At 41.4% G+C, this 26170-nt stretch overlaps 1 protein-coding gene across 1 annotated transcript in view; it reads left to right on the forward strand.

Annotated features, from left to right (window-relative positions):
• LOC306837362 (growth arrest and DNA damage-inducible protein GADD45 gamma-like) overlaps nucleotides 1-26170 on the forward strand; it is a 60099-nt gene that overhangs the window by 27086 nt on the left and 6843 nt on the right. The window lies entirely within an intron of this gene.

The raw sequence follows: 26170 nt of genomic DNA on the forward strand, positions 1-26170 counted from the left end.
GACCCCAGAAAGATTTGCCCTATATCCCCCACTTGTGTGCGGCCTTGATTGCTGGTCTAATCCTGAACATTTTTAATAGTCAAACACACGAGACCCTGTGAAGCACGTGTGTAAATCTAACCTTATCTACTCTGTTCACATTAGTACATGTAATTAGTAAATCTTGCTGTACCACTGATGGGCTCGTTTGCCTCTGAAGGTCAGTCAGTCTGCTTTATAGCCAGCTGAAAACTATTCACATGAGCTTTGAATGTCATCATGCTGCAATAAACTTTACATCTGTAGGTTTTACCTGTCACATTTTTAGTTCTTCTGCTCTGCAAATATCCACGGATCCTTGGAAGCAGAGAAACAAGGTCGCCAAGATTTTGGGGAATTGATATTTAAATGTCATCACTTCTTAAACTTGAAAACATGTGTGTTTTAACATCTGAAAAATGCCAGCATCTGTTTTCTCATTGGACTGACCATGTGGTTTCCAGAGACAAATAGTCTCAGTTTACTTTCAGCATCCCTCAGAGGAAACGGTCAATAGAGGACGGTCTGAGATAAACTCTCATCCCCCAAAACAATTTAAGTTGAGCTTTTTGGAGTCTCGTTTGAGAGTGAGAGATAAAAACTGTCAGTCAGACTGTTTCACGGATAATCGATGCGATCACCCCTCAAACGACCAATTAGTTGTCCACATCCCTGCATCGTCTGCTCCATGCGGCTCAGTGAGTGATGGTGACACCTGTAATTGGATTCACTCTGTGAAACAAGAGAACTGAAAAACGATCCGGAAAAAATGAGACAATTATACACATCGGTAATGCACTGTGCAGTGAATTTAGACAAACTCATATTTATTCTGTGAGGCAAAGTGAAGCAGAAGACGCGGCAGGCTCTCTTCAGAGGTGTTTTATTGAATTTGTCAGGTTGTTTCCTTTTCCTCAGCCCGATCCTTTCCTCTATCTGCTCGATCCATCAAACACACACACACACACACACACACATCCACGAAGCAACACACAAACAAACTCGACCCCTGCACCAGATTAAATCTGACACTCCTGACCGACTCTGACAGGGAGGGAAATACTGCGGGTGAGGGGAGGAAGATGGGGGAGGTTAAAGGGGGTGAGGCGGGTGAGTATGGTTTAATGGTAAGTTAAGAGTGACAGACTAATGAGGGTTTTCCTGTGTGAAGCTTTATTTTCATATTTACTCCAGAGAATCACGAGGCCAAACAGCTCTCTGACCGGACCAGATAGTGTTACATACAAACACAATAGTATGCACAGATGGGCACACACAAGTGTCCACATGCACACACACACACACACACACACACAAACACTGAAAACTTGACCCTGGTTGTTGCACAGAACTGACAAAGGAGAGATAAGATTGACACTTGTGAGAAAAAACTTGATCTCACCCAACTGGCAAAGAACGGCTCCCTCTGGTGGTAAAGAGAAAATCTGTCCCATCCTCTCTTTCAGGTGTTAATGGTGAGGTAAAGCCACCCGGAGAACTAGAGGAAAATGTAGCCTTGAAGTAGAGTTACTTACTGACTGGTGTATCACAAACTGCTTCTTTATGTAGATAAAATAATCTGTCTATGAAATTTAAGGTGTTGAATTCAATTCAAAAATGTTTTTTAATGATTAAGAACACGTCACCCTGATCTGCTTGACATTTTTTTCTGTGCAAGCTCATGCTGCGGCCTTTGGCATATCATTCAACATTTAAAATTTCAATTATATCTCTGGCTTTGATAACTGTTGTTAATATTTGAGGTGATGTCGGTGCAACAAAAAAAACATAACATGCGGTTTGTCAAAAAAAAAAAATTACATATTTTATTTTTAAGTATACAGCAACCAAATTCTACATATTATAACTTTAATTAGCAGAAACATTTTTTTCTGCACTTGACATTTAAGTACTTTTAACTAATTTATTTTAACTGTTTTTGCACCAAAACACCGAGACAAATTCCTTGGATATATGTAAATGTCCTTGGCAATAAAAAGCAATTCTAACTCTGATAAACACAACGGCCAAATAAGAAAGATTAAAAAAGCAAAAACTAAAAAGAATTGGGTTTGATCAGAGAGTGGCAAACATCAGAAAAGCTTTTCTGTCCGGGAAAACCTTGAGGTGGACACGGGGGGCCTGAGAGAACATTTCAGGTTACTAAAGCTTGTGAACTCTACCGAACAAAGGCATAGTCGTCATTTAGGGCACAAATCCCACGCTGCAGACTGAGTTCAAGGATAATTTGTTCACAATTCTGTAGCTCCATGTAATATTTGATAAAAAGCTCATGTCGCAGCGTCGTGAGGTACAGCTGTAAAAGCACAAAGAAATTAAAGGCCCTTATAAGCAACCGACTCTGTTCTCCCCCGCCAGGTTTTTATTTCCACATTCCTCCTGAGCGTGCACGCTAAAACAAACTGACAATATATTAGCGTGCATGCTGAAGTGCACGGAGCAAAGGAATCTCACAGGGTGCAAAAGAACAACATGAAACAGGCCAGACAATATATCACTCTCTAAACACTGTTTTCTTATAACATTATATATGCATGTACGTCATGCAGTGAGGCTGCAGCTGCAGAGTGGTGAGTGACCAACAGTGTGTGGCTCAGTGTCTCCTGAGATGAGGTCATTTAAATAGTACATCACATTGAAAGAAACAGAAAACATCCCCCGAGAAAGGCCACAGAGGGGCACAGGCTCGTGGAGGTGCCATCGGTGAGGAAGATTGAATGAACAACATCGTACTTTACCATGACTCGCGATCCATCCATTTCCTGTGTTGCAGTTTGTGACTGATCTCTCCCTGAGGATAATTACAGCCTCTACAGTTCAGCTTTTCTCCTGTGATTTCCTGCCCCATGAAATTAGGCCTCGCTCAGTTCATTTATCATCCCATTAACATTAGAGTCCTGCTCTCTAAATATAGATCCAGGTCTGGAAGAAGTGGAGAGGAGAGCCAAAGGGTGCCAACAACAACAACAACAACAGCCACCGCAGCAATCACACAATCGCTCAGCGCCTCTTGATTACAGCACTTATGGTAACCCGCTTGTTTGAACACAAGCTACTTCAACCTTTGCCTTCTCCGTAGTTTGACTGATTGTGCCAAGTTATAAACTGTGCAAACAAAAAACACACAAGACCATTTCATCAAGTACTCATAGCCAGCTCCATCACTCATGAATAATCACAAACCAATGATTCATAGACGCCGTGCATTTAAAACGAATGTCCCTTTTCATGTGGTGTGAGTGAACACATCTGATGAGCTTTGTTTTTGTGCCACCGTCACAAAAAGCATTTACAATGACAGGCGAAGGTGTATAAGGAGCAGGCCAGTCTTCTTGGGTGGCAGATGGGGGCAAATGATGGGTCAAACAAACGCATCACTTGCGCCCAGGGGAGCGGAGTTTGAGCCCTGCACGGAAAGTTAAAAATGAGGAGAAAAATGTTACAATATGTAAAGGAACGTCTTTTATACTTTCTTATATTTGACTGAACCCCTTTAAACATTTGTAATACACAGCCAAGTTCTGGTTCCTTGACATTACAAAACTGTGATTTCAGGTGCACATGTGAGCAATCAAATCAGGAGGATTCCCTTTTCAGGAAGTTTTGAACACGACAGTGATATGAGCAAAATGCAAACTGTAGCATGCTAGACTCTCGTATTGCTAAAGGGAGACGTAGACTTCCACCAAGCGATCCGGTTCAGTTCGGTGCTGTACGGTACACATGTACTGGCTTTACCGATGCCAAAAGTTGGGAAGGGTACCGAAAAAACTGATCCATACCTTTCCACCTTGTTGGTACTCTTCTGTTGGGGTCGATATGACCCTAAAGGGTAGAGCGAGACACAATGCAGTCCATCGATTGGTTGAAATAATTTTAGCTTCCCATGCATTCAGTGGTAATAAAGTCAAATACAAAAGGCTGCATGTTTAAATATCCTGTGGACTGGGAGAGAGTCATCTCAAGGCTGTTTTTGTTTTTTGCGACTGTAGGCGTGTAGCGCCATCACGGAAATGCAGACCCTCCGAGGAATCATTGATCTTTGTTAACGGCGTCACGTTATTCTTCTTTGTTGGATTTATAGGCTGTCTACACTGTGTCACACCACTGTGATTTAATGATGTGTAAGGGTTTAACATACCAAACTGTGTTAAACCAAATCTGACCTGTTGGTGGAAACAAGGCTTTAGTTGACCCTTATAGCCATGATAAAAGCACATGTCTGATAATACCAACACGGTCTGTACTTAAATTTATCTATTCCTTCATGACAATAATGTTATGAATAATGCAAAAAGGACCAATAAATATTGTCCTCCTTAGAGCTGGTTGGATGAACCCTCGAGGCAGCACATTACTCACAGCTGATGTTCGTCTTAAAAGGATATCAGGGGAGACATTCGGTGCATCTCTGGAGCTTTTCTCCCTCTTTGCTTCATGGTTAAAGATGATATTTCTCAGATGTTAAATTATACACCGCTTCATTAAAACAAGGGCTCTTATTCAGGGTGTGTTTTTTTTCCCAGGAAATATGTTTCATGAGCACTCATTAAAATTCAGTTAAACATGTACGACTCACTCTCCAGAGAGGCTCTGACTAGTAGCATAAAATATGGCCGCAGCATGTTTGACTTTGTGGGGAAATGAGGGAACAAGCGCTAACACTTAGCCTGATGTTTATTTGACAAGGTTGTCACTCTAAGGGAAACCTCTGGAGTGACCTATAAACAGCCTTCACCTGCAGTGTAAACAGCCTAAACTCTAACACTTCGTTTGAATGTGAGAACAAGCTTTTCTTTTTATTCCTTTCACCGTCGGGATGAACACAGCAGGAGAGAGTTTATTTTAAAAGAGGACGAGAAGGAAAACGTCTGAAGGGACTTTGACCTATGCCTCTCTGTTGGGTTTAGATTAAAGAAGGTGTCAGTGGTTGTATCAAAAAAGGCTGGGGGGCCATCAGGAGAGGGTTATTATGTCGGTGGGAAAATGAGGAGCGGGAAGTGAGAAGTGATGAGGGTCACAGCCGGGTCGTGACATGAGGAGCGGGGGCCGACTTGAGTAAAAGGGCCCCTGCGGGTTCCGCTCATGTATGAACCTCCTCGACAAACAAAATATTTCATCCGAGCACCTCGAGACTTCTGTTCCAAAACACATACATATATCCAATATGTGGACAACTAAAGAGGTTAAATCACTCTGCACGCTGGAAGCGCTGAACGCGAGTCAGTGAGAGGGGTATTCGTCTTAAAACCAAACACCTGCAAGTCTCCTGAAAAGCCAAGAAGTACACGTTTTAACTCTAAATAATTCATGGAATGAGACAGTGTTTTAGAAAAAATATTGGAAGAGCCAGAGCCATAGAGTTCAAATAAACATGGAGGTATCTCGCCTACGTCACCCTTTTGTTTATGAAACTTTCAAAGCCCATTTTTAAAACGCTCTTTCTCGCTATAACTTTCAGTCAACCGAGTAACAGGAAAAGGGCTAAGGGAAGGTCTTATCGTCCATCAGTCATTCCAGCCTTACCCCTCATCATGAATAGCGTTTGCCTTTCAAGACAGATGAGTTATAGCGGGGGGAAAATGCCCCGCCGTACACTGTGTGCCGATCAAGAACAAGAAAGAGAGAACCTGTAACTGAGACAAATCCCTGTTGGCTTCTCAATCAGCCTGTGTCTTTACACTTACTTACAAGACAGGATTACTAAAGAGATGAGAGGCAAGCGTCATCCACAGGGGGGCGCTAAAATGGACCCAAGCCTAATGTGAATAATGATAATAATAATAATAATAATAATAATAATAATAATATGAAGAAACTACAAAAATCAATGAATAAAAAAAACAAGGCGGACAAAAAAAAACATAAGAAGGTGAATTATATGAATTAACAATGATTGACAAAAAAGTGAGCTTAAATGACGACACATACGATGGAGGGGTTTAAATTAATGTTGTAGGATATTTTGAATCCTGAATGGATTTTGTCAATGAATCAGAAACGTATGGTAAATGTATGTGAATATTTCTTAGGATCTGAACATGTAACGGTTTCTACATCTACAACCTTGTCTACTTGATAACTGTCTGAATGGAGACTCATGTGCAATGATGACCATCGCATGAAACATAATTTTCTCCGTTTGTGCATGGAGCTTTGGACTGTGAATATCTGTAAGTCCTCAGTCTTACTCCCAACCAATAAGGACTTTCTGCTCAGTTATCCATTCTAACTGATCTCTGTCCTCTCAGTTTGACACCACGAGATACAGACCCTCCCTTTTGTCTTCATGTGAGTGAGAGCTCGACCAAACCCGCTACAATGTTCTCTTCCCCCTGTAAATGTTATTTCTGCTCTCATCAGATTTCCCCGGCAGTATCTGTGTCGCCTCTTCCTGCCGTGAACTAACTCAAAACATGTTTGCCTGTGATCTGGCATACCGAGCCCGACCGTTATTTATTCATTAAACAGGGGGGTCTTTAATGCTGGGAAGAAGATCTCGGAGGTTCCTCTACGGGATCAGATATCGGTCATCCCCGGGAGAACGAAGTAGACTCTGAGGGGGAAAGATTCCAGGGAGGAAAATAACCTGTCCATGTGAATGCCAGTCAAGTGTGTCAGCTGATGAGAAAGCATGTTTTCAGTTAAGTCTAGACATAATAAACAATGATTAAAGGCCAATAAACAGTCGATGGCAGACTGTGTGGGTAGAAAAGGAATGAGAAAAATATTACCCACGGGGAAATGTGCTGTTAAAGTTCTAATGAAAAGCTGTAATAATACAGTCTGTGGAGAACTGTGTTGCCGATAACAATGGAATTAATGGCTACTGCAGGAGCGGACTAGAAGGTCACTAAATTCAGACAAATGTAGTTTGTACTTGTCACCAATGGTCTTTTTAGTGGACGCCCATAATACAAGATATTGTTCCTTTTATACCTCCTCAACAGTTTAATATCAACAGGTTAAATATAATTCAGTCAGTCATGACATTAAATTCAATCATTTTTAAGGAGAAACATAGGACATGAAATGACTGATTACTAACAATCATAAGGTTTGGAAAAAATGTATTTGTTAGGTATTATAATTTGATTTTGTTCCATCTGTTGACATGGAGGAGGCGGGGTTTATGACCTATGCTGCAGCCAATCAGTAAGGAGCTCTAAATCCTTTGTCTTCATTTCCAGGGTGCTGTTGATCTTTTTAAACGACATATGGGTTTTTATGCTTAATGGACCCGAGCTTGTATAGCGCTTTTCTGGTCTTCTGACAACTCAAAGCACTTTTACTCTGCAGGTCACACCAACACATTCACACACTGACGGCTTACATGATGAAGTGCCCATCAGAATGAACCCCATTAATATACACTGCTCAAAAAAATAAAGGGAACACTTAAACAACACAATGTAATTCCAAGTCAATCACACTTAGGAAGCACAACTCTTTGACAATCAAATTCACATGCTGTTGTGCAAATGGAATAGACTACAGGTGGAAATTATAGGCAATGAGCAAGACACCCCCAATAAAGGAGTGGTTCTGCAGGTGGTGACCCCAGACCCCTTCTCAGGTCCGATGCTTTCTGGCTGATGTTTTGGTCTCTTTTGAGTGTGGAGTCTACAGCAAACACAAGTGGCTCAGGTAGTGCAGCTCATCCAGGATGGCACATCAATGCGAGCTGTGGCAGGAAGGTTTGCTGTGTCTGTCAGCGTAGTGTCCAGAGCATGGAGGCACTACCAGGAGACAGGCCAGTACATCAGGAGATGTGGAGGAGGGAAACAACCCAGCAGCAGGACCGCTACCTCCGCCTTTATGCAAGGAGGAACAGAAGGAGCACTGCCAGAGCCCTGCAATATGACCTCCAGCAGGCCACAAATGTGTCTGCTCAAACGGTCAGAAACAGACTCCATGAGGGTGGTATGAGGGCCCGACGTCCACAGGTGGGGGTTGTACTCACAGCCCAACACCATGCAAGACGTTTGGCATTTGCCAGAGAACACCAAGATTGGCAAATTCTCTACTTGGCACCCTGTGCTCTTCACAGATGAAAGCAGGTTCACACTGAGCACATGTGACAAGTCTGGAGACGCCGTGGAGAACGTTCAGCTGCCCGCAACATCCTCCAGAAGGACTGGTTTGGCAGTGGGTTGGAAGTGGTGTGGGGGGGCTGCACAGCCCTCCATGTGCTCGCTCGAGGTAGCCTGACTGTCATTAGGTACTGAGATGAGATCCTTCGACCCCTTGTGAGTCCATATGCTGGTGTGGTTGGCCCTGGATTCCTCCTAATGCAAGACAATGCTAGACCTCATGTGGCTGGAGTGTGTCAGCAGTTCCTGCAAGATGAAGGCATTGACGCTATGGACTGGCCGGTCCGTTCCCCAGACCTGAATCCAATTGAGCACATCTGGGACATCACGTCTCGCTCCATCCACCAACGCCACAGTGCACCACAGACTGTCCAGGAGTTGGCAGATGTTTTAGTTCAGGTCTGGGAGGAGATCTCTCAGGAGACCATCTGAACACCACCTGATCAGGAGCATCACACAGGCACGTGGAGGCCACACACGCTACTGAGCCTCATTTTGACTTGTTTTAAGGACATTACATCAAAGTGGGATCTGCCTGTAGTGTGTTTTTACACTTTAATTTTGAGCGTTAATCCATTGGTTAATACATTTGATTGCCATTGATCATTTTTGTTTGATTTTGTTGTCAGCACATTCAACTATGTAAAGAGCAAAGTATTTAATAAGAATTCTTCACTCGTTCAGATCTAGGATGTGTTATTTTAGTGTTCCCTTTATTTTTTTGAGCAGTTAGTATAATATATTAATTAATCCCATTCATACGCATCCAAGCACAGCCAATGAAGCAGTGGGAGCAATTCAGGGGTAAAAATTGATTCATGCTTCTTGCAGTCGGCATGGTGCGTACGGCGCGCACGATCCGAGTCAGAGCGGCCAGAATAGATCTCTTCAGTAGATCGTCTCATTACTTCGATCCCCTCCATTTTTGAAGCACCGAAAACTACTTTTGCATTCTGTAGTCAATAATCGCAATACAGTCCGCGTGAAGATGTCCACATTGTTACAAAATCTTGAATCTCACCCTGAGCAATATCGCCGCGCTGACCACACTGTCTGCAAGAAGCATGATTCAAGTTTTATGAGTCTTGCCCAAGGACACATCTGGCATGTTGCTGCAGGAGCTGGGGGATCGAACCCTCTACCTTCCTATTCAGAGACGACGAAGACTCTACTGACACACAGCCACTCCTGCAAATGATAAAGATTGATCTTTTAGATATGAACAGCGATCACTCATAAGTAATTGCCTGAAGTGTAAAATAGATGCACAGCAAGTGAATGAGACAATCTGGAAGGAAATTCCACATTTCAGCTGACACAACTGCCCACCATCACATCGCCATTCTTTGAAAGCTAATTACAGCTAAATTACATATGCTAACTATCCTTTAATAAGAAAGTTTCCTTTTAATAAGCTGTGATCATGAGGAGACTTCGTTCATCAAATTAACACAAACAAGGTGCAAAACCAACCTGGTCTTTTGGCATGATTTTCTGATGAAATGCTAAAGAACAATGTTTGATTTAAAAGTAAATGCTGAATGCCAGACATTTAAGCAGCAGAGGCAGAAACAGAGAGAAAAAGCACATCAATAAGTCTTATTGGCCTGTCCAAAGCAGAGTTCAATTTCCACCACAGATCAAGCCAGATTGCTCTCGATTGCTCTGAAATAGTAACCTAATGATTAGCCTGTCATCACTCAGCAGTCACTGAAAATTCATTCTCTGCCACACACATAATTGTCAGACTCTAAAGCATGGTTTGCTAAGCTTTTGTCAGTCAGTGATTATACTTTCCTGACAGAGAAGAGAGGAGATGAGTTAAAGGAGCACATAGTGCCCTGAAGATAAGTGGATGGCAAACCAGGTAACAGCAAAGAAACTTAATTGTTGCCTCAGATTTTATTATTGTATAATGGTTGGGAGCTGGCTTGCAAGGTAGTTAAAAGAGCTTTTTTTCTTTTTGTGTTATGAAGAGTTTTCTGATGTAAAATAAGAGTTTTGCAGGAAAGCTTTGGCAGGTTTGGTGTTGCAGAAATTGTCTTCTTATAGTTCTTGTGTGACTGAAAGAAAGTATTTTATAAATGTTTTGGACCGGGACGGAAAATCCTGAGGCATGTCCTTACAGCCCTCCCTAACAGCATGCAGCGCAGCATGCATGATTCTATCGTTTATAATTGAAGTGTCCTAACCGCCCTTGAACCCCTCGTTTCTTTTTTCCTCTGTCATTCGCATCAAAGGATGAAGAAGGATGAAGAAGGGGGCTTTATACGACTCTGGCTTTCGCTTTTCTCCCCCGACTGAGCATGTTAAGCTTGTTTTATAAAGTGGAGATACATTTTCATTGATGATATCCACATCCATGATTGAAATGTTGAGCTTTGACTCAACACTGGAGAAAAGCACACTGCAAGCGGTCGATTGATGACTTTGACAAGCCTCTGAGTGTTGAGAAACATCTCATCAATACAAAACACCACACAGCCGTTTGTCCAAAAAAAGCACTACATGTTGTACTGTTTGCCTGGGGAGAAATTCACAGCGCAGATAATCAAGTATTTAATGAATGCAGCTATGTTGAGATCATGAGTGATGCTACGTCATATCTAACGCTTGCGTGCAGTTTTCACAGGGTTGTGAGGCTGGCTTTTGGGGAAAGGACAATTGTTTCTTAAAACTAAAACTTATTTTGCTCGGCCACGAAAACAAAATGAGAACTACAGAAGATGAAATCCAATTTAAAGCTCTTACTCATTGCCAAAGAAATGGATTTCTAATTCAGTTGCAGCTTCCATAAATCCATTTACAGACTTCAGCCAAAGACCTGCCTGTGGAGTTGTTTATTCAGCTCCCAATGAGACACTGAGACTTGCACACTGGCCAAGGTCCCTCCTGCAATGGAAACTTGATGTTTTGTTTGGTATGTTTAGTCTGTCCTGTCGGCTGTCAGAGTTTCTGTGATTTCTTCGTTCACTGTTAAGTCATATGAGGAAATGTTATCTCCGAAAAATACTTCACATACCATAAAATCAGGTCTCTGTGACCTCCGCTTCCTACTCATGTTGCTGCTCCCTCCATTAAAAATAAACGTTGTGCCAGACACTTCCTGGTAAATACTGCAGAAGTGCTTCTTTATCTCTCCAGGATTTGACTCCTTAATGTTTGTTTTCTGCAGCTGCAGCTTTCTGTTGGTTCAATGTAATGACCCGCACATGAAGCAGCCACTCAAATCTGTCTAATAATTGTTTGTATTGGATATCAATATAATCAATAATATTCTTTCTCTGTTTGCCAGAAGGTTAGGTCAAACATTCATATTACTGCTCATTTATCACAATAAAACATTATTATATTTTCTCACTGACATTGATTGTACTCGTAGTGCCTGGAGAAGATTTGCTTTTTGTCATGATAGCAACAAGATGTCTCTGAAGGGTGTTCCCATACAAGCCCAACAATGACTGTGTTCGTGATGATCAGCTTTAACACGCTTTTTGGCTGTAAACCACTCACAGAATAAAAAGAAGGACAATGCTCCTCCACCCTCTAATATCAAACATGGAGTTTCAATCTTTTATTGAGACACGTTTGGAACCACCCATCCATTATCTTTTTATTGCTTTTCCCGTTCGGGGAAATCACAGAGCTGACATAGAGACACACAACCAGCCACACTAACATTTCCACCTTCAGGCAATTTAAAGTCACCAGTTAACTTAGCAAACATGTCTATGGACTGTGGAGGACGCTGCAGTAACCAGAAGAACGTGAAAACTCCACACAGAGAGGCCGGGGAAGGAACGAGGAACCGTCTTACTGTGAGGAAACGGCACGAGCCACATGTGCAAATACAAAATCAAAACGATGGCGGTTTTGTAAAAGTCTACATATGGTGTCACGAGCTTCTTTACTGTAGCTTCTTCAAATATCAAAGGACTTGTACAAGTCATTTCAAGTATGAGAAACACCAGCAGCAACAGGCACTGCGGACTTGTTTAAAAACCGACTTGCAGTTCACCCTCAAGCTCTGCTTCCCCATTGCTAAGCAAGTGGCGGCGCCTTGGGGCCCGGCTCTCCTGGTCCTGATTGATTCTCTAATAAGGAATGAACAGCAGCGCCTGGTACTTTGGGTAATTGTCATATTTGTCACTCTGTGAAGCGAGCTGAGTGTGAGCAGCTTCTGTGATCTAATTGGACAGAGTTATCAGACGGTGAACAGCAGCAGCAGAGCAGCGGTGATCCATATCCTGCTCCAAATGAGAACGAGGAGTCGTTAAGAGAACAGAGAGACATTAGGAGCATCAAACGCATGCATCATTCACACACATCCTTGTTAATACATCCACACACGCACATTCAGTGTATCATGTTGATTTCCGTACCAATATGTCAGCGAGGATTTATTGTCGAGAGTGGTTCACAAATATGCACATCGAAAATGATCTTCTTATGAAATTCACACCAGAGGCAACCTTTCACTGCTCTACAACATCACCATTAGTCGCAGGCACAGAAGGGTACGAAGCTTTTGAATTGTAAATGCAACCGCTTTGTTTATTTCACATTTATTGATCCTGGAGTGATTGATTTTGAAGTCAAGAGGCGTTAAAATATATGCATTTTTAGGACTGATCTCATCTTGTTCTCCTTCACACCTTCAATGGACTCATTCACCATGTTTCCCTTAATTAAACAGATGTGTGATGATGATCATCAACAGAAGATAGTATGCATATTAAATCCTTCTCACCAGCGGTGTGAAAGCTTGTTTAAAGGGATACTTCACCCATGTACATGAAGCTGTGTATCATTAGAAACATGGTAGTAGTGTTGAATGGTCGTGAGTCCAGCCCTCATTTTGCCCTGAGACGAGAAAAATGTATTTTTCTTTGCTTGAAAGTTTTCTTCATGTGATGCGAAAAGCGTCATATTGCATCACATGAAGAAAACTTCCAGGCAAAGAAAAACATATTTCTCTCGTCTCAGGGCAAAATGAGGGCTGGACTCACGACCATTCAACACTACTACCATGTTTCTAATGATCCCTTTAAGAATTCAATTTGTTGTGACGTTGGAAGTTTTAGAAGGTCAGAGCACTCCAAGCCTGATTGATACTCCTGCATTGAATCTCAGCCATCATGAGCACTACATACTTGTGTGTTGGTGTGTCAGCTCTGCAGTTCTGTACTCTGCGTACCTCTAGTGAGCAGTGCCATGTCTTTGTTAGTTACATCACCAGTTTGTGGTTCTGCCACATTCTCCGTGTGCTGGATAACAGAAAACCGTTGGCACGCAGCGTATTATGTTGGCGTTCAGATGATAAATATTGAGCAGGAGTTGAACACTGCAATTATTGAAACGTACACCTTCTGGGTAAGTTGAGGCAGAGGACGAGAGCACTTCTTTGGCCACTGGAGGCAAAAAGATTTGTCTAATTGTTTCATCGTCTGCAGCCATTTATCTCGCACAAATGGACTCGAGCTTGTATAGTGCTTTTCTAGTCTTCTGACTACTCAAAGTGCTTTGACACCGCATGTCTTATACCTACCCATTCACACTTAAACACACACTGATGGCATTGGTTGCCATCAGTGTGTGAGTACTCACAATATGCCTGTAGCCATGCAACGCTGCAGGGAGCGATCACAGGGCATCGTTTCAACACAGCTGCGTCTTAGGTCCTCAGTTCACTTTATTAAGATGCATGATCAACATTTAGAAATGAGATTACAACACAGGGATGCACATGTACAAAGAGCCATTCACCAACAAGAACCAATGACAGGGTCTAAAACAAAGCATCAATTAGATGGTATTTTGCGGACGAATACAAAACATATTTTAAGTAGTTTTTTGGGGTATTTTGACTTTAATGAATTGGACAGCTGAAGAGAGACAAGAAATCCCTTTATTTTAACAGCATGTGGACTGTGCTGTAAAAATAGTTTTCAATTGTTAAAACTAGTGCTTCTCAACTGCTGGGTTGGGACCTATACATAGTTCGCTGAGCTGTTTTCAGTGCGTTGCGAACATGTGACTGGAAATCTTTTTTTGTCAAAAAGTCTATGAAGCGCTCTGTGTGGAACCAAAACATGTTGGTTAGGTTCCTTGATGTTGTTTAGAACCATCTGAGGTCCAAACTGCACTATTTTTCATTCAATAAATCTGATTGGTTTGAAAAATGAAAAAGAGTTGGAGGTGTGTCCTTAGGCTAGACCAGTTGAGAACCACGGGTTTAAAAGATATCACCGTAGAGAGTCATAGTGTTTCAATGTTTTTGTATCCCAATCCAAGTAACACATAAAAACTTACACTTTTCAGTCCAGCACCTTTTCATTATTACCTGAAGCATTATTTCCTGCCTTTTACTTTCTGGAAAATAGATAAATAAAATAAGATACTGTATATTGGAAAGCATAGACTAATACTGACAGGTATTGATTTTAAATATGATAATCCAAGGTCTCCAGACAAGTACAAAGTAGGTATTGATTTCCCTTTTATTCTGAAATCCTCACAAGCTGTCAATTTGCACTGAGTGTGAATAAGTGAAACGGAGCAGCAGCCCTGTATTAAGCAACAGTTACTCTTCTGAGGGACCGAGGACGCTTACCTCGTTTCAGACCTTGTTGTGAAAGAGTTGAACTAATGTGCGTGTCTTCTGCAATAATTTACGACCCCCTGCAGCTGTGCAAATACCGGAGTTGATGGCCTGAGTTACAGTATTATAATGACGGATCTGCGCTGGATAATTCATCCGAGGGCCCTAAAATATGCAATTACTCTGTGCTTGCTCCGGATCCATCGATCACTACGCTCAGTGATTCCCTGAGAAACAGCGACACTTTTTCAGCACAACATTAGTGATTTAAAGTAATGAACCTTTGAGTGTTTAGTTGTTGTTTGTTATCTCTGAGTAAGATGGTATCTGATAACACCGGAGGAAATCAACATTTAGGGAGGAACCTAAAAAGTTAAAGCCAAGTCTGATCTTTGGCCCCAACAATGAGGAGTCGGGGAGTGAATGAACATTTTCCAAAACACAATTAATCCACCCTGAAAACAAGAAAAATCATTTCCCCCAAAGAAACCCGATGTCCAGGCCTCTTAATGTCTCATTATTCTGTCAACACAAACTCCTGGCTCCTGCTCTCCTGAAAAACTAGCATGATTTGATTTCATTCTTTACCGCCGTCTGTCATGGCTCCAATGGTGCTTTTCAAAAGCCAGAATTCCAACGTTTTGAAAAGGGGCGGACATGTTGAAAAAAGATCCTCTTGATGATTCTTTCTGTAATAAGCGGAGGAATCCATCAGCGTGTTTTCCAGGAGAACAGTTTCTTTGTCTCCTCTTTTAGTCTGCAGTCTGTGATTAAGATGTTTTGGTGTCTCAGAGAGACCTGTAACATGAATACAGCTTTATGATGAAGCTCTTGTTAATGTGGGCGACGGGGTTGTTCCTGGCCAGTGGTTTTCACACTTTGTGCAGAGCATCCTTTTCTAATAAAATGAGTGGTAAAGCCTCAGTGCTGCTGTGTTGTGGAGCGCGAGCTTCAATGAAGTACGGTGGTTGGCGAGTTCAAACCAAAATTTGCTAAGCTTAAGACGACTTTAAATTTTGGTGAAAACTTTTACATTTAATAACGTAAAATTACCCAAGCAAAACAATTTAACCAAAAACAGAGTAAATTTACATTTTAGAAAACAAATTTAAAAGTTGTGACACCCTTTCACAAACAGTGAGACAAATGTATTTAGATTTTATTTGATAACGGCGCTCCCAAAGGTACAAAAGAGGACACAATTTATGTGTTAATGGCATTCGGATTAACAAATAAATGCTGACGGTATATTCTAATCATGTTTATTTCACACCCAGAATGATTAAAGTTACACAAGGTTGAGATTTCTGTTATTTAAAACTTTAAATTATCTATAGGAACTACAGATGTGTTTCAGTAAATCTTCTGGGATTAGAAAAACATCTCTAGCTAGTCAATCTAAAGGACAAACCTTTAAAAACAGAGCTAACGCTAACAAATAAGCAACGTGCCAGGAGAGCCTGAGGTAAACGCACGCCTCATATGTCAACGATAATAAACGGTGTGTTTGAATAAAAAACATAATTTAATCTGAAGCTGGAAAAAAAAGGGTTGGCTGAAGATCGAATTTAATTGGCATCCAGGAATAGACACCATGATGTCTTCAAACAGGACTCAAAGCTGAAATCAAATCTTGAAACAACTGATGTGTTTCCATCCATCAGTGTGTTTGTTGTTCTGACCTCTGTGGAGTCTCCGCAGAGCTGTAGGACAAAAACAGCTCATCAGCAAACACATCAGAGTTTATTTACTCCTGCTGTAACCCACTCATCGCCGTCTTTATACGGCAGATGAAGCCTGCTCCTTTGATATCCATTACCGTATTATTCGCCGGTAATATCTCTGCCAGCATTATGACTGTAATTATGACTGCCATTCAAGCCAGGCTTTTAACATAATTGAGTCATAAGAAATTAGCATAAAGGCTAATTTGTTTGATTATGCGTGAATTTGGGGAATTATGGGGCTAAACGACGACGGCTGTGTGGCAGGTTCAAAATGAGCTGAGGGGAAATTGTTTAAGGAGCTTGACAGAAGTGGAAGGATCCGGCTGCTGTTCATAATGTGTCCGTCAAGCCTTCAGATCACTGCTGAAACCTCACAAATACAAGCTTTGACTTTCATGGTTTAACATCAGCTGAATGATCACACGCTCCTCTCTATAAGCAGCTGCTCATGTGAATGCTGTCCAAGGTCATCAGCTGACATTTTGTTGACAAGCATTGTGTATGTTTGCTTTATCTAAATGGCAAAATTCTCCCAAACACAAAGTCCAAATCAGAGTTAGCCCTTTATTTGAATGGGGAGAGGGGTGAGGGGGTCTGCTGGCTGATAACTTCCACTTGGAAATGTTTATGTGGCTGTAGAAATATGAAAAACCAGCAGATGGCAGCGTTGCATCCTGTTTGTGTTTGACTCCTGATGCGGTGCTGAAACACTTCAGTGTGCTTGAAGGTTGAGCAACAACGTTCAGTAGACTAAACCTGTTACTTACACAGGAGTAAATGTAGTTTTTGTTGCTGCAGCTCATTTATTACCAAACCATCGCTCAGAGTCGTGGAGAACAGCCGTCTGCCTCGACTGTGTCTGAAAGCCCAAACTGATCATCCTACAAAGTCAATGAGACGTCACATGGAGTATGTAGTATGATCACTTTGAGGGTTCAGACACAGACTGTGCTTGTTGATTTGATGACTTCTATAGTTAGCAGGATGTCATTTAGAATAAAACGCAGTCAGTCAGGGTGACATATTTCAGCACAATGTTCTATTTAAACTCATTTAAATTTCATCTATGGCGCCTGATTTTAAAGCATTTCTTTTCTAACAAGGATCACAGTAAAGATTTTTCCCACAACACTGAATGGACACGATTTATTTCATATAACATGACGCATAAGAATAACAATCGTTTTTTTAATCAGCAGCTGACTGGACAAGAGGGTGTTGCTGGTAACAGCTTATCCATGACAGGCTCATCCTAAATCACACCTGCTTTATCATCTATTATACTCTGAAGAGGATCATAGTTTAAACATCACTGACAACACATGAAACCAGAGACTGACTCAAAAATAATTATAGGAAAATGTTAACTGAAGAAATAAATCATAGGTTATTTAGTCATAGACTTCCATGCATGTTTGCTTGTATCACTTAGTGTCACCGCCCCCTGTTGGCCATTAGAAAGAGTGCAGGTTTAGAGCCCCCTACACATTAAATCTCCATTTACAGAATCTGCGAAAAAAAAAAAAAAAAAAAAATGAATCTGTCAGCCAGATGGGATGTTGTTGTCTGAGGAGTTTTGGTTTGCAACATGAGTAGTATCGTACATCGGAGTTTCAACGAGCTGAGCTCAGAAATACAGAGGGAGAGGAGAACGAAAGGGGAAGAACATAATCCACATCACATCGAGCCATCGAGAACTATTTCAGTCAGGAGTCAAGGAAGGATGCAGGATGGATGTGAAGTACTCAGTCTGGACTCTGATGAGAGGGATTGGAGGGACCAGGGTCTAGGAGGCATGCAGATTAAGGCAGCAGGAGGATGATTGACTGATGATACAGGCAGTAGGAAAATGTGCCGTGATTCCCCAAATCAGCTGATCTCAAAGCGGAAAGACATGGAGAGAAAAAGATCAATAGAAAACACAGGCAAAATAAATGACTGATAACTTCAAACTTAATTAATTGGAAACTTTCCTCTGGATTGAACTCAAGCTGAGCTTCATCATCTGCATACAAATAAAGTAAACACTGCGTCTTTTTCACTCCTCATCATCAGAATGCTTTTCACTTCTGAAACCAAGACGCTCTATATGCTACGTTTACCCAGGCTCTATAAGGCTGTTATTATGAACCTAATCTTAAAATAGATTTTTGCTCCAAACGAAGGGGGTCTGTTTGACTCCACTAGCAGCTTGCAGTGTGTACAATATGATATTAGAGGCAGCTCAATATGTGCAGCATTGAAGTCCAAGACAAACTCCTAAAGGAGGTAATAGAGTGTCAGATTGTATTGTGCTGTGACGTATCATACAGTATATGCAGTGAAATGCCACCTCTGTACTTTTGACTGATTTCAATGTTTTGAGCTCTTTGGCTCAAATGTAAAAAAATAAACAAATAAATAAATAAAAAGAAATCTGGATTCAAAGGATCAATGCTGCTTAAAAGGAAAAAAAGATCCTTGATCAGAAACACACGTCTTCTGTTTGGTAACGCGAGAGTGCATTTGTGTTGGAGCTCCACTATCTCTCCTCTGGAGTCCGTGTTTCTGACTTGCTGCAGAAGGTTTTGTGTCACTGCAACACACTGATACTCGGAGTCAGTGAAGCGCACAAATCCAATTTGCTGTGTCGGAGCATTAGATGATCAGACTCTGTGTTCATTTCTTCCTGAAATGACTTCCAGTGTGTTTTGTGTTCGCCCAGGGGAGAGAGACAGAGGAGGGAGAGAGACAGAAGAAGAAGGCTGAGTCAGAAAAGTAAAAACAGAAGGAATAAAATCAATTATATACTGACAATAAATATGAAACTCTTCTCAGTCTATCATGAGAAGAATATGGCAGGATGGTGTTTGGAGTGGAGGGTCCTTTTTGGTTTCATAAGTGGGGAATGAAGTTATAGTATTTGGTGTCTGCAGGATGCAAAGACGAGCTCCACCAATCAGATGGCAGTAAAATCTGTGCGTTTGCTGCTAAATGTCTTTTTTATTATTTTTTTTTTTATTTTTTTACATTTTTGTATTTGTATTTTGCTTTCTTTGTGTTAATTATTAAATGAACTTGAGCTTTTATATTTCTATAATCTTCTGACTTCTCAAAGTGCTTTACACCACTGGTCACACCTACACATGCACACACTGATGACAGAGGCTGCTCTGTAAAGAGACTATCAGAAGTATTTGCATTCGCATTCATCGACTCCTCCAACCTTTCGGATGAGAGACGAATTACTCAATCAGCTGAGACACAGCCGCCCTTAAACAGGAAGATGTTTCATTCACAAAAGAATGATGTACACACTTTTTGTGTATGTTTATTTCTCTTTTCCTTGAAGTTGGAATTCTTTTGAACGCAAAACAGTTTAGTGAAAAGTCATCAAGAGGAAGTAAATGTTTTTTTGAATGGTGCAACTCTAATTCTTTTCCCTTTCCTTGTAATTCCCCTGTTGCACCACCAGATGGAAAACTAAACAGACAAAATCTATTCATTGCAACGCGAGTGAGGGTTCACTTCACCAGCATTGACTGCACGTGCATGAATAACACCAAAAAAAAATGAAGGACATATTGGAAATGATTTTTAAAAACTGAAATTATGAAGTTTGAAAAAAAAAAGCTTGAGAAAGCCATTAAAATAACCAACCACCAATTACATTTTAAAATCCGTCTAAAGCACAATATTATCCATCCTGTCTCAACTTGTATTACATGTGAACACTTTACATCAATTTGGCTAACGATACAAAAATAAATCTTTCAGGATTTTAAAGCACATTTGGATTTATCCATCAATCTTTTGTTTCGTTTCTGACCTCTATAGACTTTAACAGCGTGTGGGTTTAAATGATTTTGTCACTAGGGGGTGCTGTTACAGTGCCACTAGTAGAAGATCTGTTCTTTGCTTCACTGAGCAGAAACTGTGTTAGTGTCACTGACAATAATAAAAAAGTGAAAAACAATAAATCAGCATCTCATGAAGTAGGGCAAATGTTATCGAGGAGGTCCATAAGATAAAAGCGGATGATCTCAAAATACCTACAAGTACGATGGTGCTCACTGCTGGAAGGCCCGCCTTAAAGTTTTCCATCTGACTGGTCTTTGTCTGCACACTCAAAATGAAAACATTATGCAATGACACACACACACACACACACACACACACACACACACACACACACACACACACACACACACACACACACACACACACACACACACACACACACACACACACACACACACACACTCATTTGTACAAACCTGAATTTAGGTTTTCATTTAAATACAGATGTTGAGGTGTAGTTTGATGGTTTGTTATCACTGATTGTGTAAAATGTAACGTGTCATGTACATTTTTTTTATTATATAGTTTGTTAAAGTGTGCTGCTTTGTTTCTATATTTTTTATTTAAACAATGGAGGTAACAGGATTACATGCAAAAACAATTCTATATCATGGTTAGTTATTGTATTGATGTGTCAATCATGTAGTTCCAGCAGTACTTCACAATAAAAGCACCTGGTGCAGAGAGGTGTTTTTTGTCCAGTTATTCATTAAGCTCTCTAAAGTTCAGCAGGTGCTGCACTGTCACACAGGTTTCACTCGATCCATCTCATCACGTAGGAGCAGTGTTTGAATGTTAATGAAAACCAAGTTAAAGGTTTCAGTCATTGTTCTCACATTAACGTTCACGTAAAGAAATAATAATAATCAGGGCCAATAATAAATGATTAATGGATTAATTGGCTCGTTCGTGTTGATGGCCTATCATACTCAACCCATGAAGCTTTACATTTCAAGTCAAAGAACTTATAAACCTCTGAGTTTGATGTGAATCTTGCCTCATGCATTAACTTTGTGTGATTGAGATAATCCCCTCTGACATGAAATTATTCTTTAAAAATGTGTTTTCTTGAATACTGCTTTGAAAAAAAGGAGGAAATATGTTCTTGAACACCTCGCCTTAAAAATTCACCAACACTAATCAATCCGACACACAGATCATCCTGAAGCACTAAAATAAAACTACAAAGTGCCCTCCTTCCTATCTGACTAATTGAGACACTCTGTCAATGACAACACTGCAGCCAATCAGAAAGCAGAGGTGTGTTATCGCTGGGTAGAGCAGGGTGAAGTGCTCTTGCTGCTATTGGCTCAGACTGGATTTCTTTTTGTGATTGCTGAACAGATGATGAGCCTGCGTCCATATGGTAGACCTCGGGGACTCCTTTGTGCTGCACTGATGTGACTCATGTCAACTTTAAAGGCTTCCTCCTCCGCTCTTAGACCCTCCCCCAGATCCCCCTCTCCGGCTGATCTGCAGGATGAATGGAGAGCCAGCCTCACGTTGATCTGGCAAAGTGTGCCTTTCGTTTTGTATACAACCTCCCCCCTCCTCCTCGCCCCTGCAGCCCTGCAGCCTGCACACTCACAGCCCCAGACTTTGTTTTTGGTGAAAGGGACCGTCTCAAATGTCCCGTGCAGCCAGCAGCAGCTGCTCCTGGACCTCGCCATTCTTCTGCACAAAAGAGGAGAGAGGGCCGGGGTCTCGATGCACCTTTGTGCAGGACCCCTCCTGTCGTTTTCTGCTCTTTGTGCCCATTGATGAGGGTGTAGAAGTGCTGGCTGTGGCCTTTGTCGCAGTTCTGTTTTGGTGAGGGTGTGCGAAGGGTGGGGGCGCAGTACAAGCACATTTAGCCATCTGATCTGGTCCTACAATGCAAAGACGAGGGTTGTCTTGAATTAGTCTCAAGTCTAGTCTCCAGTCTGCATTAAAGTGACTCTGCTCTCATTATCATCTTGCATGCTTCACTTTCTAAAGAGCGTTCAAAGCCAAAGATGCACTTGCAAACTGTAAGCAGCAAGTGTTTAGCATGTTTACTTTCACATTTTTCATTATTATATTTGATAAACTGCTCTGTCCCAGAATCAGCTTTAATGCTAAACATTCAAACTTTGTGACAATGGTTAGCTCAAATGTGCACACACACACACACACACACACACACACACACTCTCTGTGGTGCTGCTGTGTCCAAGCGAGGCCCTTGAGGGCCCCATCGCTGAAAGGAGGAGCAGAGCAGTGTTTAGGCAACAGCTGGCAGTCTGTGGTGTGTGTGCCTGCATGTGTGCATGTTAGTGTGTGTGTGTTTGTGTGTGTTTCTGAAGCCACTCTGTATTTACAATCTGCCTCCATGTAAACAGATAAAACAAACTTATTTACATTCCTGTTACCTTTAAAGATAAAAATCAAACGCTAACACGAGTACCTTCACTTCTATCTAACATCTGATCACTCTGCATGCAGCTCGTAGTTTACAATAAACAAAACTTTAGTGAAGTATTAGACTATGATGTTCAAGTTCTCACTTTGATTCCAAGCATTGTGTTGTCTTCTTTATTACTACATGAATGTAAAATATGTGAAAACAAAGTCATTTGTCTGAAAACTCTGTTTCTTAAATAAAGAGGCGAGCTGCAGCCTGAGGGGCTTCAGGTCTGTTCATGGAATCAGTGATTAGACTGATCACGAGCTGACAGAGGCCCACTGATGGATATCACAATCAGGAATTAGCATAAACAGCTGATAACTTTGGGAAGGGTGTGTGTGCATAAACGCAAATCAGACTGAACGTACACACGCAGTAACACGTGTGTGTGTGTGTGTGTGTGTGTGTGTGTGTGTGTGTGTGACCCTGAGCCTGCAGTGACCTGCAGCAGCAGCAGGCGTATGGTGATGATAGAGGAGGCGACATTAGCATATAGCTCTAAAGTATATTAGCATAGGTGTCAGACAGAGCGAGTCAGCAGACCTCACCCTATGCATCTATCCTCACACAGGTCTAACAAACAGTTATCCAAAAACATTTACAGTTCATGAATCAAAATGAAGAATCCATGAATGTAACATTTTTATTCATTGTATGTGTTTATTTAACAGGGACAGATATGATGAACTCTGCTCTAAGAGACGAAGTAGCTGCCCTGCACACAGCTTTCTAACCAGGGCTAATTGTTATTAACTCCTGCTGAACAAGCTTAAATCAGAAAATTAGACTTCAAGAAATACAGAAATAGGGAAACGGGTAAATGCAGATTATGGACTATTCTTATTTCACTAAACGTCAGGGAGTCAAAGGAGTTTTACTTTTCTAAAGTAAGCACGCAGGTCGATGTTTAATATTTATTTGACTTAGTTTTTCTGATATACTTCACTATCGTTTTAAAAAAACAGTCTTTTATTTTGACTTGTGAAAGTTACATGATTTTCAGAAAAAAATATTTTCTATTCCATCTTTATTTAATAAACGTGTGTGTAATTAACAATAAAAAGATGCTGACTTGACACAAAATAATATTAATAGAGAAAAATAGATTCTTCAGGTTCATGTTGGCGATGCCTGTTTCCTAGGACCTAGGCAACCTCCTCAACCAAAACATCAACAAACTAAGAACACCAAAGCACACACACACACAGAGTCAGATCTGAACCATCTGCTGCAGCTCTCCAGCTCACAGAAAAGCTTTGGGATGGAGGAGGAGGTTTTTATGTGGACACTTGAGAAGCAGCATGTGGCTGCAGCAGCAGAGCTCTTTGTGAGCGGGGTTGAGGCAGAGGGCAGTCCAGGTTACTCAGGGTGATAGAGTTCAGAGCAGCTGAATGAAACTCCAAAGTGTTTTTAGATGGATGCACATCCATCAAGAAATGTTGAGGAGTGTATTTCTAAGTGCCAGCTTTGCTATACCTTTTATTTCAACCTTTTTTTTTTTTTTTTACTAAGATAACTATCCTGAGTCCAGCTGCAGAACTGATATCGCTTCAACTCTTTGCACATTTCTAATGTTTCATTTCAGTTTGCATCTTATGAATCCTATCAGTAAAGTAGTGTTTTTGTAATACTAGCTCCATCCTGCAGTGTTGTGGTTTCTCTTTCCTGTTGTTTCTGCTGACTGTCGGGTTGTTCATTCAGGATTTGGTCCTGAGTGGATGAATGGCAGCGGGCTTGTGCCAGGCACATGGCCTCCTCCTCCTCCTCCTCCTCCTCTCTTTCCTTTTTCTCCTCATCATTAAATTGGACAGCAGATGGAGTGAGTGCTGGGTTGGTTGCCGTGGAGATTTAAAGTGCTGATTACGTGTCAGCTGGTCCTTTTTTTCCCTTTCTTTTTGTTGACACAGAGGGTGTGTGCGTTTTTGCGAATATGTGCACGTTAGTGTGCAGAATGCCGACCGGCGATGCTGCTGCAAGTTTGTTTTAACTGTAGAGGCTCAAAAAATCAGCTGCTCTTCTTCTCTTGTGCTCTTCTCTCTTTTTGGATTTAGATGAAACAATGAAACACTTCAATGGGGAGAGGGAGAACAGAGAAGTCAACGCCCTGTGTGTGTTTGCTGTGTGTGTGTCACAGTAGGTCGTGGGGGCTGCAGCAGCTGTTGACTCCACAATAGTTTCTGGTGACATGCAACATGCAGGTCAGAGTGACTTTAGAGTTTGAGTCCAGAGGCACAAAAGTCTGCCAAAGGTTCTGAATCACAAATGAGAGAGAGAAACTCGGCGTGTGCCAGGAGCCAAAGATCACCTTCATTAAGCTGCAGCGTCACTCTGATGGATTTCTCTGAAGCAGCATCAACGTCTGTTTATTCATTCGTCCTCAGTGACTTTGGTTTATTTCACACATTGAATAACTTCGATAAATACAATCAGTTAAAATCCCCCCAGCTCTGATGCATCGTGTTTCTGACTGCACCTCCACCTCGGCCTCAAAGAAGCAAGAAATCAGGTGCACGGATGTTGCTGCACGTTCATTCACATCAAGCACCATTCATAACTACAACAACTTACATCACTGTACACAGTTAAAAACAGCACGTTTACAGATTTGAAAGACAGAAGAGAAAAAAGAGAAATTTAAATAGACAAAATACACAAACAGGTCAGTTAAAAGCTAAATGATCATCGATTAAATCAGAAGTGTTCAGTGAGAGAAGTTCAGAAGTGGTTGAAGTTATGGGGAGGCAGCAGTTAATCCTCTTTATTACCTTTTTAAATAAACAAAGGTTTATGTTCCAGAGGTGAGGAGAGTATAAAGTACACTCTGCCTCATATTGCTGCATTTGTTTTGTTTTTTTCTGGAACAGTGAGCTACTCTAGAATAGTTTGTATTTGACGGTTAACAGCAGAAGACGTATAATGCTACAGGACAGGAGACATCCTGAGTCTTTATCGTTGTCCTGCCTCTCCCTCTGGTCCACTTTCCAAACCCAACACAGTTTCAGCCGATGCTGTTCCTCCGGAAGTCTGGTTCTGCTCCGACGTTTCTGCCTCTTAAATGATGCTTAGTGCTCATGATGGAGTCATCTTTGGAGATAATATAACATACAGTAAGCTCTTTCACCTGCTCTTCTGTAAAGTGTTTAAGGGGTAACATTTGTTCTGGATTGGAGCTACACAATCTAAGATTTCAATGCTGTCACAATGCTATGAACTCTGGGTAATGCGCACTTACAGACAGGGTGCATAAAAGGCTCGTAAAGTCAGCGAGGGATCCCTCACACGCTTGAAGGAGCCCTCACAGATTTCGAGGGAACGTGCATCAAAGTCAGTGAGTGTGTGAAGGTGAACATGATGACATCATGACAAGACTTACTACTGTCACGGAACCTATGAAAGCATGAAAGAAATAGCTTTTTAAAAAACAACCCCAGTCTGGGGAAAAGTC

This window comes from Symphodus melops (assembly GCF_947650265.1).
Source record: "Symphodus melops genome assembly, chromosome: 16".
Taxonomy (NCBI): Eukaryota; Metazoa; Chordata; class Actinopteri; order Labriformes; family Labridae; genus Symphodus; species Symphodus melops.